The 15,650-nt window shown below is 38.7% G+C and overlaps 1 non-coding gene across 1 annotated transcript; it reads right to left on the minus strand.

Moving 5' to 3' along the window:
- Window positions 1-8,396: 8,396 nt before the first annotated feature.
- On the minus strand, window positions 8,397-8,502 carry LOC121226856 (small nucleolar RNA R71). The gene has a single exon (XR_005924544.1). It is a non-coding gene; the product is annotated as a small nucleolar RNA R71 (small nucleolar RNA).
- Between the last annotated feature and the right edge of the window lie 7,148 nt (window positions 8,503-15,650).

The following is a 15,650-nucleotide window of genomic DNA, read 5'->3' on the forward strand; positions in this document are numbered from 1 at the left end:
AACTAACTATACTAAAAACTTTTGGTGATAATGTGATCAATACCTCTGACGTCCCTTGATTCTCGAGCTGGCTTGGCGGCACTATAAGAAAATGGAAAAGAGAGGAAGTAAGCATAAAGCTTTGTAAGTCACAAGTAAATAATTAACATCACTTTACCAAATAACATCATATTCATACACTTGCACAAGATCCTCGAATGACTATAGACATAACTTACTTATTTTCATCCTTACTACTCATATAAACAACCCGAGCTCATTCTTATGAGTTTCGTGTAGGTACCTGTACCACTTGCAACATAATCGTAACTTTTCTCAATCGTGATATAATCTTTAAATCACCCGTTGAACCAGTTGGAATAGTAAAGGATACCTAATAAGCCTCATACAAAAGAGTAAGATGCTAATGCCATGTCCCAGACATGGCCTTACACTGGCTCTCATATATCGGTGTTGATGTCGTGTTCCAAGCATGGTCTTATAGTAGCTCACATATCGATGCCGATGCCATGTCCCACACATGGTCTTACATTGGCTCACATATCGAGGCCGATGCCATGTCCCACACATGGTCTTACACTACCTCACATATCGAGGCTAATGCCATGTCTCGGACATGTTTTTACAGTAGCTCTCATATCAATGCCGATGCCATGTTCCTTTACACTGGATCAAATAACCCTAGTATCATGGCATGGATATCCGATCTATTCCTACGGTTCAACCGGGAGTTTTACCACATCAAATCTCGTCATGCATATTCATAAGAAAATTGAACATTTCATGCAATATCAAATATTTAATGCATAATAACAATAGAATTGTGATATTTACGTGCAACTTACCTCGGTATACAAAATATGGGCGACTAGTTTGATTTAGTCCACTAGCTTGGTTTTCCCCCATCTAAGTCCAGATTCCATATTTCTTGATCTATAATGATAAAATTTATTTATTTAATCATCAAATTAATCAAGACATTCCAAAATTCCTACTTTGGAAAAATGACTGTTTTGCCTTTAGACTTTCACAAAATTATAATTTTTCCCCTATGCTCGTAAAATGATTTTCATCGAATTTCCACTTTAACCAAGCCTAGCCAAAACTACTTTAAGCTTAAAGCATCTCACAATTTCAATTATTTCACATATTTGTAACCTATTTTATAAACTTCACAAAATGATCCTTTTATGTGTTTTCATGAAAACCACTTCACAAAAGTTGTTTATTTAACAACCATGATTCATTTTCTTTTATAAAAATTCAGCAAACAACATGAATAGTCTCATGGTAAAACCCTAGACTTTCAACCATTTTGCAAAATAGTCCCTTCATTAGCTAGATTAAGATATAAGGGTTCCAAAAACACAAAAAATCAACAAAAATGACCACCAAAATCACTTACTTGCAAGGGATAAAAGTTACTAAAATTTTGAGCTCTCAAAAACCCCCTCTTAGTTGAAATTTTTGGTGGAGAGAAAGGAAAAATGAAAAAGATGATAGCTAGCCTTTAGGTTTATTATTTTATTATAAATTAAGTCACCTAACCTTTGACCATTCCATGAATTAAGGCTCCATGTCCAACCACTAACATTTTATTGGTCTATTTAATCAATAAGGACCACTACTTTAATGTTCCATATCTATTTGACACCTTTAGCTAGTAGAACAAAATTTTTGCACTTTATGTGATTTAGTCCTTTTTCAAAATTAAGCATGCAATCACTGAAATTAATTCACCACACCTATATAATCATGCTATAACACATAAAATAATATTAAAATAATTTCTACGACTTTAGATTAGTAGTTCCAAAACCTCTGCTCCGACTAGGCCTAAAATCGGGCAGTTACAAACTGACCGCTATGAACCTGGTTTGTTAGAATGCTTGTGATTTGGGGAATCCATAAAACATTCATCATGTACAGCATACATTGCAGAGATACAATCCCCATGTGATCTTTCTTTTGGAAATGAAACTAGATGCTAGGTGTACGGAGATGGTTCGTCATCAATTCAGTTTTCTTTGTGGTTTGGATGTTTCGGCTGTTGGTACTCAGGGTGGCCTTTCGTTGGGATAGAAACTGAGGTGCCAGGTTCATTTACAGAGCTTTTCAAGTCACCATATCGATGAAGTTGTCACTGATGGTATTGATTGGATGAGTTGAGGACTCACAGAGTTCTATGGGTCCCTAGCTGAGCATGACCGAATGGAGTTGTCACGCTTACTTAAGTAGTTGGGGCGTGATAATGGTTTGCTATGGATTGTCGCTACTAACTTTAATGAGATTTCTTATGCTTTTGAGAAGAAAAAAGAGTCGTGTTCACCAAGAGAGGCAAATGGAGGATTTTCTCTCTACCTTGGCGAATTGTGAGTTGCATGATCTAAGTTTCTTTAGGCAATGGTTTACTTGGGAATAGGGTCAATTTTTGATACTAATATACGAGAGCGATTCAATCACTGTGTTGCTACTGCTCTAAGAAGGAATCATTTGTCTACTTCTTGGGTTCTACATGCCCGTCATTTGGTATCTGATCAATGTCCAATTGTTACCATCAGTGTGCGTTGTCTGGGGTTTCTTTTCAGTCTTTTGCAAGCCTATTTTTTTTAAACTTGATGAGTTTCTGAGCATACTTGTGAGGATGAGATTTGACGCCTCTAGGTAGCAAGTAGTGGGTCGGTTCCTTATCGCCTTTGAACTTCAAATGTTGCTTTGTCAACTTCGAGCATGGTGCTCACTAGGCACAAATACAGGTTTGCTTGGGATGCTATGGCTTGGTTGGAGCATTTGAATTAGGTAGAACTTTCCGATGATATTTTGGCAAAGATCACTGATGTTAAGTTGGCTCTTAATATGGAAGCTGATAAGGAGGAGTTGCTTTGGTGTCAAAGGGCATGAATCTAGCCCGTATGTTACAGTTTCACCCAATCAGCCTCTGTAATATGTTGTACAAGATTATTTCAACGGTACTTGTGAACCAAATTAAACGGGTGTTGGCTATTTGTATTGATGAATCCTAGAGTGCATTTGTTCCTGGTCGCTTTATCACTAATAACTTGTGGCTTATGAAGTGATTCACTTCTTTCAGAAAAAAGCGAAGTGGTCGGAAAGGTTATTTTGCTCTCAAGCTTGATATGATAAAAGTTTACAATCGGGTTGAGTGGAGTTTTCTAGAGGCTGTTATGCTTCAGATTTTTTTTATTTTGCTTGGGTGTCTTTAATAATCATGCTTTGTGTCCGTACAATTTCTTATTTTGTGGTATTCAGTAGGTGTTTTATTGCACATTTCCTGCCATCGTGAAGCCTCCACCAAGGTGATCCTTTAAACCCCTTTCTTTTCCTTTTGTGTGGGGAGGGTCTCTCTGCTTTGTTCCGATTGGCCTAGTAGGAGAGAGTTTTTGGTGGTATTCGTGTCGGTCAGTCTAGTCCATGTCTCACTCATCTCCTTTTTACGAATGACTATATGATTTTTAGGCATGTTATTACAGAGAGTGCAGCCACTGTTCAATCTATCTTACATGAGTATGGGAGGTACTTTGGACAATTGGTTAATTTTGATACACCTGCGATTTATTTTAGCTCCAACGTTGTTCCATCGAATTGCTCTCTTGTTGAATCTGTTTTAGGAGAACGAGTTATCACTCATCTGACTAAGTATTTGGGTCTCCCCTCCATGGTTGGGAGGCATAAGAGGGAGAATTTATCATTTTCAATGTAGCATTGATGGTTGGAATTTGAACTACTTATCTAAGGGAGGTCGGGGTGTTTTTATTAAATCAGTTTTGTAGGCAATTCTTACGCTCACAATGTAATGTTTTTTGTTTCCTATATCTCTATGTGGTAACCTCAAGGCTATTATGAGTAAGTTCTGGTGGAAAAAATTAGGCAGCCGTAGGGGAATTCCTCGGTGCTCTTAGGCATTGTTGTGTGCGTTGAGGTGTGAAGGAGTATGGGCTTTCGTGATTTGACAAAATTTAATATTGCGCTTCTTACGAAGCAATGTTGGCTTATTTTAATGGACCCGGGTTGCTTATGAGTTGGGTTTTTAAAGCAAGATACTTCTCTAATGTGGATTTTTTGCGGGAGGAACTGGGATCTCACCTGTTTTATACCTAGCGTAGCATTTGGTTGGGTTTTTAAAGTAAGATACTTTTCTAATGTGGATTTTTTATGGGTGGAACTGGGATCTAACCTGTTTTATACCTAGCTAGCATCTAGTGCTTTCGGGGTGTGTCAGAGAAGGGCCTTAGATGGCAGGTGCGTATTGGGCATTCCATCTCCATTAGGAATGATTGTTGGCTTCTAGGGACTGGTAACTGTCGAATGGAAAACACACGTGTTAATACTATGGTTACTTGGGTGAGCGGTTTGATTCTACAAGATTTGGCCCAATGGAATATTACCTTGATATTGGAGGTGTTCTCCGATGATGAAGCTGCTTGCATCTTGAGTGTTCCTCTGTCTCCTTCTGCTGGTGATGACATGGTAGTTTGGAAAGGGGACCTGACGAGTTGTTATGCTGTTCGCACCGGTATAAAATGTTTCGATTGTCTGTACCTTTCTCCCTATTGCCATCTAACCATATCTACCGTATGAGTTCCTAAGATCTCTTTAAAAGGTTGTGGAAGGCCTGTGTCCCTCCTAAAGTTCACATTACAGTTTGGAAGTTTCTCAAGGACTATGCTCCTACTCTATACAATCTCTACAACAGCCACATCCCTCACACCCAATTTTGTCCTAAATGTCTAACTGTACCTGAGACGACTACCCATGTTGTCTGGGATTACCCTTTTGCCGCTTTACTATGGGACCATTTGTGCATTTCCTCGCCAGTATCCAACAATGGTTCCAGTTAGGTGAGTTAGCTAGGTTTCTTGTGTAATGCTTTTTCTGGGGATGGAACTGAGTTCGTATTTACAACGGTATAGGCTTTTTGGTTGGAGAGGAATCATCAATACCACGAAGGCCTCTCCTAAATACCTCTGGAATTGCTCTCTTTCATTTGTTCGTATCTGGGTGGTTTGTCTGCTTTGGGCATGCCAGTTGTGAGTTCCGTGGGTTCATGTACTATGCGCTGGCTACCATTGGCTGCACCTCTGGTAAAGGCCAATTTTGATGTTGCGTACAAGGGGTACTAGCTTTTTTTGCTCAGGTGTGGTTGTTCGTGATAGCCATGACCAAGTGCTAGAGGCTTGCACTCACCTTTATCAACATGTCTCTTCAGCTTTTACGATGGAGACGTTGGCTTTTATCACAACCGTGGACTTTGCTCATGATCTGGGTCTCTCTCGGGTTGTTTTTGAGGGGGATTTGTGCATGTCATTCGTAAACTTTGAAATACAGGTGAGGACGGATCTAAGATTAGGGCTCTTATCTAGGAGGGTCAACAAAGACTACTTAACAGTTTCACTGCAGTTGAAATCTGACACTATTATAGGGAGCAAAATTCCGTAGCTCACCTACTTACATTTTAGGGTTTCGATGGCCATCGGATTAGTTTTGGGTAAAAGAGGTCCCTTTCCAAGTTGAACTCGAGGTTGCTACAGACACTGGGTGGGGCGACCCTCCTTTTTAGGTTTCTCTAGTATGCTTTGTCGAAGTAGATCCTTACTATTGATTCGTCCTACTTCGCCCTTGACTTTTCCATTATCCTGCTTATCGTTGTCACCTCTTGGACATTGGGAATCTTGGCTTCCCCAAGCTGTCTTTCTGGTTGCACTCTCGGGTTTCTATTTTGTTTTTCTTTGGGCTACATTTAAGGGGTCTATTGACACTTGCTGCTTTTGTTTTGGTTATTGAGTCATGATGGCCTATTTCTTTTAGTATGTGTTTTAGAATTCAATGAATGGAAGTCTTTTTTTCAAAAAATAAAAAAGTAAAAAAACTTTTGTTCATATTTTTTATTACGTGGAAAACCACATTAATGTGCCACATAATGTGACCATTACCAAAATAACAACAGATAATCTCTTTGTGGAATCACGATAATAGTGACTTTATTTTTTGGAATAGTCTAGGACTTTCATTAATAGTCAGACCTACCTAACTGTCCATACACCCCCTTGAAGACAAAACCTAACTTTCCTTAAAATAAGAAAAATCAAATGAACTACTCCTACTGAGCTCAATAAAACAACAAAAACCTTAAAAGCCAGCTAAGCCTGGTGATAAAAAAATGGTTTAACGGCATAAAAAGCCCTCAAACTTTTTCAAAAAAGTCAATTAAGTTCCTACTATTTTTTTTACACTCAATTGGATACTTGAATTTTTAAAATGCATCAAAAAGACCTTTTGAAAAGCAATTAAGCCCCTGTTTCTTTTTTTTGGCACTTAGTTGCAACCTTGAATTGTCAAGATGCATAAAAAATGACTCAAATTTTTTAAAAGAAACAATTAAGTCCCTGCTTTTTTTTCCACTCAATTGACAAAATGCATAAAAAAAACCTTTGATCGTTAAAGCTAACTACCTCTAATTTTTTTCGGTTAAAGCCATCACATATCGTGATAAGCCATAAAAGTAACATATTTTGATCCTATTCTTGATGCATTTTTTGGATGATTTATTATTTAATTTAGCAAATTTGATGCTCCTAATCCTTTAATTTCATGTTTTATACTTAGGAGAGCATAGAGGAACAAAAGGAGAAGAAAACGGGCCAAAAACAGACAAAATGGGCTGATTTAAGGATCCACACGGCCAAGACCATTCCCACATGGGCTGAGCACACGCCCATGTGAGCTACACGGGCTGGCCACACGTCCATGTGGCAGCCCGTGTCGATATCACTCCTTGTTTCCCAAACATATAAAAAAAACCAATTTTTAGGGTTTCTGAGCATTCTAATGTTTATAAATACACACTAGAAGAGGACCTAAGGGAACACGCATAGCTAAACGAAGAAAAGACTCGAAAAACACCAATAGATTCAACTTAGAAGCAGGATCTCCTTCAAGACTGAAGATCTCCATTCAATTTCTCTCGAACTTTTTGGGTTTCTTTATGTTTTGTTATTTTCCTCCCAAAGTATGAACTAAATTCCCTAGATACCTATGGAGGATGAAACCTAAGATGAATCTTATTATTTGATTTTTCTAAATTACATGATAAATATGTGTTCTTATTTCATGTTTTAATGTTTTTAGGATATTAATTCATGATTGATGTGCTTATTCAGTGGAGCAAAAGTCCTTGTTTAAGAGAAAATCTGGCATAATTGAGTGGAGTTGCATGTAATCCTAGAAATAGGTCGACATAAATCTACCGGATTAGAGTCAAATCTAATTGGGGAATCTATAGATCGAGTTAATGCGACAGTAGGGCTTTTAATTAGAAAGAGATTTCAATTAATCAACCTAAAGTCAGTTGTTTTTATTCTCGAAAGAGATATTAACATAAGTTAGGGATTTCTACAGATCAAGACAAGTAAATAAATTGTTTAATTTAGATTTAGAATAATAAGTGAAGTCTAGGTGGATTCTTTCCTCGGTATTGTCTCTTTCATCGGTTTTCTTCAATTATTTTCCCAATTCATTCTCTATTTTGTCTTAGTAATTAGGTTAGTTAAGATTAGGTTAAAATAAATCCCTTCAATTTATTTGGTTAGATAATAAAAATATGGATACGATATTCCCGACTCACCATAGCTATACTAACATTTGATAGGTGCACTTGCCTTTGTCGTATTTTAGTTAGTTCGTGATGTCATCGAGTTTTTTGGAGCCGTTGCCGGGGACTAAGATATCTGGAATGCTTGATTTTATTAATTTAGCCTTTTTATTTTCATTTTCATTTTCATTTTATTTTTTTGTTTACTAATTTTTCTTTTATTTGCTTCTGGTAGGTTCCTTTAGTTTATGGCTAGAAGAAACCCGTCGGGACCACTTTTATTTGACAGTGAAATTAAAAGTACAGCTTGCATAAACCGACAAAGTATAGTGGAAGAGTAACATGCGTTACTAAAGAGATGGCTAATAATCAAAATAACCAGCTACTTCCTGTGGATCTTCCAAATCCAAATCCTGCTCCTCATACTATGTACGATTATGCCAAGCCCACTCTCACTAGGGCTGAATCGAGTATTGTTAGGCCTGCTATTACTGTAAATAATTTTGAACTGAAACCTAACACTATTCAAATGATTCCACAGTTTGTTCAGTTCGATGGTTTGCAGGATGAAGACCCAAATACTTACTTGGCTAATCTTTTGGAATTTTATGGCACTTTCAAGATCAACGACATTTCTGACTACGCCATTCGCTTACTGTTATTACCCTTCTCGTTGATAAATAAGGCTAAGTAGTGGTTGAACTCCCTACCACGAGGTTCTATCACTACTTGGGATTAAATGACCGAGAAGTTTTTGCTGAAATACTTCCCACCGGCTAAGACAGCCAAATTGAGGAATGATATCTCTTCCTTTGTACAATGGATTTGGAGACCTTATATAATGTATGGGAGAGATATAAATATTTATTGAGAAGGTGCCCTCACCATGGGTTACCTCTATGGCTACAGGTTCAGACATTCCACAATGGTTTGAACCCCTCAACTAGACAAATGATTAATGCAGCTGCCAGTGGTACTATAAATAATAAAACACCTAAGGAGGCTTATGAGTTTATAAAAGAGATGTCACTGAATAATTATCAGTGGCAAGTCACGAGGACAAAGCCGACAAAAGCAGCTGGTGTTTTTAACGTTGATGCAGTCACCATGTTATCGAACCAAGTAGAACTCTTGAATAAAAAGATTGATGGTTTATGTGTTTCTACGTAGGTATATCCGATAATGCAGTGTGACACAAGTGGAGGTGGAATAAATAATGCAAAATATTTACCCTACGGTCCTAGCATGGAGAATGAGAAAATAAATTATATGGGTAATAATTCTAGACCTCAAAACAACCCTTACAGTAACACTTATAATGCAGGTTGGAGGAACCACCCGAATTTCTCATGGGGAGGTTAAGGAAGTCAAAAACCACCACCCCCTCCAGGTTTTTAGCGACAACCTTATCAGCTAGAAAAGAAACCGAACCTTGAAGAGATGCTAGAAAATTTTATTTTGGTGTCAAAGATTCGTTTCAAAATGCTAAGAAAGCTTTGAAAAATTAGCAAGCGTCGATTCAAGGGCTCAAAAATCAAATTGGGCAGCTTGTTAAATTAGTTTCAAAAAGGCAACAAGGTAGTTTACCTAGTAACGCCGAACTAAACCGAAAGAACATGTGAAAGCAGTTGCATTAAGGAATGGGAAAGTGTTAACTGAACCTGAAAAGAAGCTGCCACAGGAATCTAATAAGGAAAAGGATGTGAAGGTGAAACCCGAAGTGAGTATAACACTGGTACTCAAGGAATATAAACCACCAATCCCATATCCAGCAAAGTTGAAGAAAGACCTTATGGATGCACAATTCGGTAAATTTCTTGAACTTTTTATATAGTTGCATATTAACTTACCATTTGTTGAAGCTATTTCACAGATGCCTACATATGCAAAATTTTTGAAAGAGCTATTAATGAATAAAAGGAAGTTTGAAGAGCTATCTACTGTGGAACTCAACGAGGAATGTTCAACTATTCTCCAAAATAAACTACCAACCAAACTGAAAGATCCAGGAAGCTTTTCTATTCCCTGTTTAATTGGTAGTTTAAATATTGAGAATGCATTAGCTGATTTAGGTGCTAGCATTAATTTGATGCCTTATAAAATGTTCAAGCAGCTTGGTCTTGGGGAACCAAAACCCACTGAGATGAGTATTCAATTAGCTGATAGATTTGTTAAATATCCTAGGGGTATTATTGAAGATGTCCTTGTAAAAGTAGATAAATTCATATTCCCTGTTGATTTTGTTGTGCTTGACATGGATGAGGATGTTGAAGTATCTTTAATTTTAGGTCGCCCATTTTTAGCCACTACTAGGGTTGTTATTGATGTGGGTGATGGTAAATTTGTGCTTAGGGTAGGTGACGAAGAAATTATTTTTAAAAGCTATGATGCCATGAGATTCTCTAGAGAACAAGATGATTCCTGTTATTTTATTGATTATATTGACCATGTTATTCAGGATTGTTCACAGGAAACCGTTCATAAGGACACGTTGGAACTGTGTCTTGTTCAAGGAGAGGAGGTAGATGACGATGATGTTGTGATAGGTAAGACAAAAGTTGATTTAGATTCTAATGAGTTGTCACTGAGACAACTAAGTTATGAGGGTATTGAGGTAAACGATGAATTAAAATTAAAACCCTTTATTGAGGAATTAAAGATTTTTCTAAAATAGCTAAGCCTTTAATAAATTTGCTAGAAAAAGATGTGCCTTTCGATTTCAATCAGGAATGTTTAGAAGCATTTAATACTTTTAAAAATAAACTAATTAATGCTTCGATTATAGTTGCACCTGATTGGAATTTACCCTTTGAACTAATGTGTGATACGAGTGATTTTGCAGTAGGTGCAGTTCTTGGACAGCGAATAGACAAGCATTTTCATCCGATTTATTATGCTAGCAAGACATTGACAACTACACAAGAAAACTATACTACTATAGAAAAAGAATTGCTAGCTCTGGTTTTTGCATTCGATAAATTTAGGCCATATTTGATTTTATCTAAAGTTGTCGTTTACATTGACCATTCTACTCTTGATTATCTCCTCACTAAATCAGGTGCAAAACCTCGACTTATAAGATGGATTTTATTATTACAGGAATTCGATTTAGAAATCCAGGACAAGAAGGGAGCTAAAAATCTTGCAGTAGATCACCTTTCCAAGTTAGAAAATTCACATCTCAAGGAGCTTGATGAGAATGAGATAAATGACTTGTTTCCTGAAGAACAACTTTTGGTTAGAACTGACTCAGAAGTTTTTTTGATTTGCGGATATTTCAAACTACTTAGCAACTAACGTCCTACCAAAAGGGTTGACACATCGTCAAAAGAAGCGATTCTTTGCCGATGTGAAAATTATTTTTGGGAGGAACCTTTTCTTTTTCGTGTATGTGTAGATCAAGTGATTCAGAGATGTGTTACAAAATCAGAAGTGAGTAAAATATTGGAACACTACTACTCAGGACCAACAGGAGAACATTACAGTGAGACTAGGATAGCACATAAAATGCTTGAATCAGGTTTTTATTAGCCCACACTATTCAAGGATGCTAACAGGTATATTACTTCTTGTGATAGATGCTAGAGAATAGGTAATATCTCTAAACATGATGAAATGCCTTAAACCTGTATGCGTTCATGTGAAATATTTGATGCCTAGGGCATTGATTTTATGGGCCCTTTTCCTAATTCCTTTGGTAATAAATATATCCTTGTAGCAGTCGATTCTATGTCAAAATGGGTAGAAGCTCAGGCTTTACCTATTAATGATGCTAGAGTGGTAGTTAGATTTCTCAGAAAACTCTTTTCTCGATTCGAAACAACAAGAGCAATTATTAGTGATAGGGGTACACATTTTTGTAACGCTAAATTTAATAAAGTTGACAGCTACCCTTATCACCCTCAACCAATGGACAAGTTGAAGTCGCAAATCGAGAGCTTAAATGCATCCTAGAGAAAACTGTAGAATCAAATAGGAAGAATTGGGCAATGAAAGTAGATAATGCTTTTTGGGCCTATAGAACTACTTTTAAAACACCCATAGGAACATCTCCTCACAAACTTGTTTATGGGAAAAGTTGTCATTTACCATTTGAATTAGAGCACAAAGCATTTTGGACTATAAAATTCTTAAACTATGATCTCAAACTTGCAGGTGAAAAGAGATTGATGTAGCTGAACGAGTTAGATGAGTGGCGAGCAAATGCTTACAAGAACTCACGATTATATAAAGAAACGACAAAGCGACGCCATGATGCTCATTTGAAGCAGCCCAAACAATTTGCAACAGGAGATCTTGTCCTTTTATATAATTCAAGGCTCAAGTTATTTTCCAGAAAGCTGAAATCAAGATGGTCAGGTCCATTCGTAGTACAAACTATTTTCCCCTATACGATAGAGGTAACTCATCCAGTTTATGGCACATTCAAGGTAAAAGTTCATCAACTTAAACTTTATAATGGTGGCGATTTTAGAAATGATAGAGAGGAGCTTCAGCTCTGCGAACCCTCGTAATCATGTGCACAAGGTAAGTCTAGCTTAGACTCTAAATAAGCGCTTCTCGGGAGGCAACCCGAGTGTTAACACCACTAATTTCTTTACTTTCATTTCATAGTATTTCTTAAAAATTAACTAAATATTAAAAATACAGGTTTTTGATAACATGGCCTCGACACACGGGTGTGTCCTTGGCCGTGTGGCCTAACAGGGGTGCAAAAACGAGTTACACGGCCTGGCGACATGGCCATGTAACCTACACGGCCTGGACACACGGGCATGTCCTTAGCCGTGTGGATCCTGAAACTTAGGTTTTAAATTTTAAGGAAATTGACAGAAAGTTACACGCCCTGGTGACATGGCCTGTAACCTACACGGCCTGGACACACGGGCATGTTCTTGGCCGTGTGGATCCTGGAGCTTAAATTCCCAAAAATCGATAGAGACATAACCTAAATATAGTCCACACAAGCGTATGACATGGTCATGTGGACCACACGGCCTGGACACACAGGCGTGTCCAAGTCCATATGAAACCTAGAGCTAAAATTTTCAATTTAAAAACAAGTTAAAGAGTTACACGGACAAGGCACGCGGCCGTGTGTTTGATCACATGGGCGTGGCAGAAGTGAAGGAGACTACACACGGCCATACGACACGGCCGTGTGAACAACATGGCATAAACATAGGGGCGTGTCCAAGGCCATGTCAAAACTGGGCTTATTTTATTAATTGCACACAGGCACAGGAGAAGCGAACCGTGTGAACCACACAACCTGGACACACGGGCATGTCCTAGGTCATGTAAAGACTGGGCGTAGATTATTAAAAGCAAACGAGCTGAATAGGAGACCACACAGGCGTGTGACACGATCGTGTGGCCCAACACGGGCCTTACACGATCGTGTCCCCCATTTAAAACCCTAGCCCCTTTTCTTTTCATTTGTTTTGTCTTCTTCTTCACCCAAAATCCTAGCCGCTATCAGCCATCCCCCTTAACCTCTTCGGCCACCGTCCTTCTCCACCATCTTCACAGTTCCTATCCATTCGTGTTTAGAGCCACACCAACATCCCCTTTCCACTTCTTTTTCCCTTTTCTTTCCCTATCCAGTGCACACCCTAACCCCCTCCTCCCTCACCTTTCCCTCACCTACCCCGACCGACCCCTCACTCCCATCCGCGTCGGCCTATCCTAGCCCCTCACCCTCTCCATTTCCCTGCCCCTCTCCCTTTCAAACCACCACCCCACTCTTTTCCCCTCTGCCTTGTGCTGACTCCTCCCATCACCCTAGCCCTAACCAGCCCTTACAACCATGAACCTATCACCTTCTCCTCGGTCCCCTTCTCCTTCGCCTCCCCTCGTAACCCCTTCCCTTGTAACACCCCTTAACCGTATCCCACACCGGGATAGGGTATGAGGCATTACTGGAGTTAAACACATGCATATAAACAATTTCGGGTCATAGAATTTCACTTAAATTTAAAACTTTCAAACTTCCTCTTAACGACCCTAATATGAACCTACAAGGCCCAAAGCACGCTTTGGAAACGGTTCAAGAATAAACTGAACACTTTTGAAAACTTTGAATAATTTTAATGCAAACAAGGGCACTCGCTCGTGTGAGAGGGCGACACACCCATGTGGGAGGGTGACACGCCCGTGTGTCCTCTTAACATGGCCATGTTGAAGGCCTATGTGGCTCACACGGCCTGAACATATCAGGACACGCCGGTGTCCTAGCCCATGCAAATTTATTTCTTGCTTTGAACCTACAGGGGTTTTTACACGGCTTGGCGCACGCCCGTGTCCATGGCCCGTGTCCCGTACACGGCCATGAACACCCATGTCTCAGCCCGTGTACAAAAACCTTGACCTTTTGTTACTGACATCATCAACCATTTAGGGGCACATGGCCAAGGCACACGCCCATGTACTAGGCTATGTCCTCCACACAGTTCAGACACACAGCCGTGTCTCCACCCGCGTGGTTACGATTAGGCATTCTACTTTGCTAAATTTAGGTGTAGGGGACACACGGCCTGACTACACGCCTATGGGGTAGACCGTGTGTCACACACAGTCTAGACACACACCGGTGTGTCTGCCCATGTGGACAAAAACAAGGCTATTCACCAAGCCTTTTTATCACACTTACTTACACCCACCTACAAAAACATCAAACAATACCAATACCACATAAACACATTACCATATTAGCCAATAGTTAGGTATTCATACATCATTTCCAAGCTATTTCCTATCACATACAACATCTTCTACTTATCAACACAAACCATGCAACAAACACATCCATAAGAATTTTCATAAAATGCATATACAAAATGAATATCATATTCATATGAGCCAACACTTGTGGCTAAACAAACATGACACTAAACAAAAAGACAAAATCCCTATACATGCCACGCTCAAAACATTTAAACTATACCAAAACTTTAGGTGATAGTGTGATCAATGCCTCCGACGACCCTTGATTCCCTAGCTAGCTTGGCGACACTATAAGAAAAATGGAAAAGAGAAGAAGTAAGCATAAAGCTTAGTAAGTTACAAGTAAATAATTAACATCGTTTTACCAAGTAACATCATACTCATAACATATCATACACTTGCACAAGATTCTCGAATGACTATAGACATAACTTACTCATTTTCATCCTTACTATTCATATACATAACCCGAGCTTATTCTTACGGGTTTAGTACCTGTGCCACTTGAAACATAATCACAACTTTTCTCAATCATGATATAATCTTTAAATTACCCGTTGAACCAGTTGGAAAAATAAATGGATACCAGATAAGCCTTATACAAAAGGGTAAGATGCCGATGCCATGTCCCAGACATGGTCTTACACTGGCTCTCATAATCAGTGTTGATACCATGTTCCAAACATGGTCTTACACTAGCCCACATGTCGAGGTCGATGCCATGTCCTAGACATGGTCTTACACTAGTTCTCATATAAATGTTGATGCCATGTTCCAAACATGGTCTTTCACTGGCTCACATATCAAGGCCGATGCCATGTCCCAGACATGGTCTTACCCTAGCTCTCATATAAATGTCGATGTCATGTTCCAAACATGGTCTTACACTGGCTCACATAACCCTAGTATCACGGCATGGATATCCGATCTATTCCTACGATTCAACTGGGAGTTTTACCACATCAAATCTTGTTATGCATATTCGTAACAAAATCGAACATTTCATGGAATATCAATTATTTAATGCGTAATAACAATGGAATTGTAATGTTTACGTGTAATTTACCTCGGTATACAAAATATGGGTGACTAGTTTGATTTAGTCCAGTAGCTTGGCTTTCCCCCGATCTAAGTCTGAATTCCGTATTTCTTGATCTATAAGCAACCGCGTAATACCTCTTACTAGTATCCCATGCCGAGACAGGGTACGAGGTATTACAAGACTTAAACACATGCATACAAACAATTTCGGGTTATAAAATTTCACTCAAATTTAAAACTTTCAAACTTCCTCTTGACGTCCCTAATAAGAACA

The sequence above is a fragment of the Gossypium hirsutum genome, chromosome A03, assembly GCF_007990345.1.
Source record: "Gossypium hirsutum isolate 1008001.06 chromosome A03, Gossypium_hirsutum_v2.1, whole genome shotgun sequence".
NCBI lineage: Eukaryota > Viridiplantae > Streptophyta > Magnoliopsida > Malvales > Malvaceae > Gossypium > Gossypium hirsutum.